The following is a 5,381-nucleotide window of genomic DNA, read 5'->3' on the forward strand; positions in this document are numbered from 1 at the left end:
GAATTTGAACATCATAGGTGAGATTGAAAATTAGCTAGCTCAGTGTATTGATAGCAACACTAACAAGTCACTTCTGGGTAACACATTTTAGCATTTCAAAATAAAAGGCCCTCATGTCATAGAAGTGTAAAAAAAAAACATTAAAAAAAAAAATGTGTTTAGTTTTTTCCGATGTAGTTACAATGTTGCATCCTAACGTACTGTTATATGCAAAACTGCAAATAATATTGAATTCATATAATACACATGGTGTTTTACCACTAAGCTTGTATTTAAATGGCAAATAACAGAAGTCTACAGCTGTGGCCATGTGTTGCTGACGCTTCACGGGTGAGCTTCACCATTCCTTCTCACTGAGCTTTGGAAAGATATGTCTGTGGGTAACGATGGGCACCTTTTTGATTTTGAGATTTAAGGACATGCTTACATAAACAAGGTCTAAATCATGTTTGATGCACTCTGGATGTAAAAAACAATTGGTTCGAGATGAAAAACACTGTGGGCAATTTTCAGCAAGTTGCAACATTGAAATACAGAAATAAGCACTTTTCCATAAACAAGGTCTAAATCATGTTTGATGCACTCTGGATGTAAAATATATATATATATATGTTTATTCGAGATGATATAAACACTGTGGACAATTTTCAGCAAGTTGCTACATTTGAAATACAGAAATAACCACTTTTCCATAAACAAGGTCTAAATCATGTTTAATAGATGTTGCATTTTCACCATTTAGATAAGCATCTTTTTGTCACTCAAAAAGTGGAAGAAATTGCATATACTGTAGCCATCACTTTGTAGCATAGATCGTTGGGTGAAATACAAACTAACCTTGCTTACTTATTTCAAAGTGAGGGCCTTGTGGGAAAAAACGGACAAAGAGTTTAAATTCCACAAGGCAGTGATGCTGATGAAATGATGCAAGAGCACCCCCTCGTGGACAAAAAGCTTACAACACCTGGTATTCCCAGGCGGTCTCCCATCCAAGTACTTACCAGGCCCGACCCTGCTAAGCTTCCGACATCTGACAAGATCAGGAGTACTCAGGCCGGTATGGTCGTAAGGGAGAAACTATTTATTGGTGCACTATATAAAGTCAAAGTGAGTCTGATTAACAGATGTTGCATTTTCACCATTTAGATAAGCATCTTTGTGTCACTCAAAAAGTAGAAGAAATTGCATATACTGTAGCCATCACTTTGTAGCACAGATCGTTGGATGAAATACAAACTAACCTTGCTTACTTATTTCAAAGCTAGGGCACATATTTCAGCCTTGTGGGAAAAAACAGACAACGAGTTTAAATTCCACAAGGCGGTGATGCTGATGAAATGATGCAATAGCACCCCTTGGTGGACAAAAAGCTTATAGCATCTGGTATTTCAAGGAAGTCTCCCATCCAAGTACTAACCAGGCCCGACCCTGCTAAGCTTCCGAGATCTGTCAAGATCAGGCATACTTTTTTTAAATTGATTTTTTTATATATATTTTTTTAACATTATATACAAATTCAATATGCAAAAACCCTTTTAAATCAACACAATACTAAACATTGGCAGGTAAACAATTCACCCCCTATCAAATCAAAACAAAGAAATTAAAATACAAAAACCAAAATTATACAACCATTGCATACAAGACTTTGTTAAAACAATTTCCACCAAAGTAGAGAGTTTAAAAGCACCTCCTTATCAAATAAAAACTAAGACATTCTCAAAACAATTCTTTCAAAATGTTTACTGATCTCAAACTTCACACATCAAAACCCATACACCAAACCACCATCCTCCCCCACAGTAATAAATCCACAATCCTTCATAAACACCCTCTCAAAATCCTCCTGCTTAGACCTATACATCAATCCTACATCCTTCCTTACCAAACCTTCAAACACCTTCCACACTGTCACCCTCTTTCCCTCAAACCTTGCCAAGTTCCTCCTTGTATATACCGCATACCTTGCATGTGACAGCATGAAATTCAATAATACAATATTCACCCCCCTCACATGCTGACCCACTCCAAACAATACCAAACACCTCCAATCAACCCCGCCTATTAACTCTTCTCCCCAGTACCTTTCTCTCAACCTCACATAGAACCCAGCTACATCAACACATTCAAACATCATGTGCATCAGATTTTCATCCTTATCTCTACATACATCACACACACACACACACACACACACACACACACACACGAGACACTGACCCGTCTACCTGATGTAACACCACCTTGGTAAAAACACGGTTGTGCCTCAACATAAAATCAAAATGGGTACATTCAAGACTGTTGAGCCTCACTACCATGTTTTCCCACAACAGCTCAACTTCCATCCCTGGCAAAACTTGCCCCCCACACTTTCTCCGAAGCAGGCGCCCTGACCTTCCTGGTAATAAGAGCCCAGTATAAGGCCCTCACCTGGGTAGAGGATAAGGCTTGCATAGACTCCCCACTTTTCACCTGCACCTCAGGCAAGGTCTCTAAGACTCCATTACTTAAATGATTGTCCAGCAGCCTCACCCACTCCCCTGGAACACACTCCTTTATCCTCTCATACATTCTCAACACCGTCCCTTTCCTGACATCCTCATCGACACCCCAGACAGTAACTAAGATCGCCTGATCAGGCAGGAACCCCGGCACCACCTCATACCTAAAGTCCCTCAGTCTTATCATACCCGCCTTCATTATCACCTTACTCTCCAGCATCTCTCCCTCAGATTTCAGCACTGTGTTCAGAAAAACCTGTATATTCAAAATCACCCCAATAGAGTCACACTCATTACTTACCTGCGGTAAGAACTCCGCCCAGGCTCTGAACACCTCCTGGTAAAACTCAGGCACCTCTGCATACATGCTAGGCTTAAAACACATTAAGAACCCATAATCTCCACAACCTCCATTCCTATGCAACCAATGCCTGAAAAACTCCTTCCACCCCTGACCCTCCTCCCCATACAAAAACCGTTGCACTCTCTTAACCCATGGCTTTTAACTTCACCTCCAGATCTATTAATCTCAACCCACCCCTATCATAATCTGCTATCATCACATCATGAGCAATCTTCACCCCCTTCCCACCCCACAGGAAATCAGACACTAAATTATTAATTCCCTTCAGAATCCATACAGGCATGTCCATAACCCCTAAGGTATACACACATTTTGACATCAACAATGCATTCACCACCACCACTTTCCCCCTCAATTTTAATTTCCTTTGTTTCCAGTAATTCAAAGTTGTCTTTATTTTATTAATCACCCCTGTCCAAGTTAAGTCCCTCGCCTCCCGCTCATCTACCCCAATATTCACACCCAAAATTCTCACATGCCCCTTAACAGTCTTAAAAGGAATGTTACATGTAGACATAACAGTATCATCAGCACATAACATTTGAGACTTTTCTACATTCACCTTAGCCCCAGAAGCTCTCCCATACACATCAAAACACTTCAGACAATTCACACTCCCTCCATCCCGCACAGTACAGGTGGTATCATCAGCATAATGATGCAGTACACTGACGCCTCCCCCCGGGAGGTCCACTCCATGCACTCCTCCATCACGCTTTACAAACGCCTCTACTGAGATGCTGTATAGCAATGCAGACAATGGACAACCCTGCCTAACAGACCTGCCCAGGGGAAAGGGATCAGTTAGCACAGCATTACATTTAACTACACTGCAAGCTGACCCATACAAAAGCTTCACCCATTCTTTAAGACGAGGCCCGAACACAAATCTTGCCAAGGCCTCTAACAGGAACCGATGCTCCACCCGATCAAAGGCTTTATTCAGATCTAGACAGAGCACCGCCCTACCCACTTCCCCCATCTGCTTCACTACATCCCGGATAGTGCAGAGGGTGTCCACTACATCCCGCCCCGGAACTCCATAGGCCTGAGTAGGTGCTATGATGCTTCCCATCACCTTATTCAACCTATTGGCCATTATCTTAGCTAGCACCTTATTGTCTGAGTTCAAAAGGGTTATTGGTCTGTAGTTCTCTAATTTCAGTCTGCTCCCCTTCCCTTTGTATAGCAGTCAACACACCCATAGCTAAAGATTCAGGGACTACCCTCTTCTCCTCCATACACATATACACACGCAGCATCAGTGGGGCCAGTATGTCACTAAACTCACGGTAAAACTCTGCAGTAAGACCATCTGAACCCGGGCTCTTATTCAAGTTCAGGCCCAAGATAGCAGCTTTAACCTCTGCCAATGTAAAATCAGCATCACACATCTCTACATCCTCAGTCGACACCCTAGCCTCCACTGCGTCTAGCACTCTTCTCATACACACTTCATCTACCCCGCCCGACGTAGATAAGCCTTTATAAAAAGAATGCACTGTATTCAAAATACCTTTCAGATCTGTCACCCTCTCTCTCCCCCCTCTCATTTAACAGCTCAGTTAGAAAACTCCTTTCCTGCTTCCGCCTTTCTAACCCCAGGAAAAAAGCAGTATTCCTCTCCCCCTCCACCACATACTGTGCTCTACTCCTCACCACTGCCCCCATACACCTGTGCCTCCCTCACCCTCAGGTACTCTAACATCATAGAAAAGGTAGAAAACTGTCCAGGCTAACTCCAATAACAGGCGGGATTTAAGAATCCCCTCCTCCCTCCTCCTTAACACATTTGCCTGTCTTGCACTAGATATTGCCAGCCACTTGAACTACCCTTTTAATCCTTCCCACCACACACTCACATCAGACTCAAATAGAGGATCTGACACGACGTCATTCACACACTCTTTCACTGCTGCCTTAAACCCCTCATCCTTCAGCAGACTGGCATTAAGACACCACAAACCACCCCCCCTCCCCTCCCCTGATACACCCAGCTGGAAAAGCAGAGCATCATGGTCACTAAAAAATGTGTGTGAATACTCTACCCCCGCAACCAAGTGCGCAACCTCTCTATGAGCGAGACACAAATCTATACGTGACTGCTTGAGCTCACCCCTCACCACTTGTCTTTGAGAGAACACCCGCTTATCTGGATTCCTCTCCCTCCATATATCCACCACATCCTCATCCCGCATTATCCTTAATAGCGCACCCCAAGATGAGTCAGAGCCAAAATGTGCGCTACTTGAGGCATCAAGCCTATCCATCCATACATTAAAATCCCCAACAAGCAGACGTAGAGTACTTGTTGTACAATGTGTATGCTCCTAATAATGAAATTGAGAGAAGGGTTATGTTTATGTCTATGGGGGGATTATGTGGGAAGAACTGTCGGCTTGTTGGGGATTTTAATATATGGATGGATAGGCTTGATGCCTCAAGTAGCGCACATTTTGGCTCTGAAAAGTGAAACTTACTCTCACCATTCGATCCACAGTGTCAGCACATAAACT

The 5,381-nt window shown here is 42.9% G+C and overlaps 1 pseudogene; it reads right to left on the minus strand.

Annotated features, from left to right (window-relative positions):
* Window positions 1-952: 952 nt before the first annotated feature.
* Window positions 953-1,071, minus strand: LOC112219244 (annotated as a pseudogene).
* Window positions 1,072-5,381: the final 4,310 nt, after the last annotated feature.

The sequence above is a fragment of the Oncorhynchus tshawytscha genome, linkage group LG19, assembly GCF_018296145.1.
Source record: "Oncorhynchus tshawytscha isolate Ot180627B linkage group LG19, Otsh_v2.0, whole genome shotgun sequence".
Taxonomy (NCBI): domain Eukaryota; kingdom Metazoa; phylum Chordata; class Actinopteri; order Salmoniformes; family Salmonidae; genus Oncorhynchus; species Oncorhynchus tshawytscha.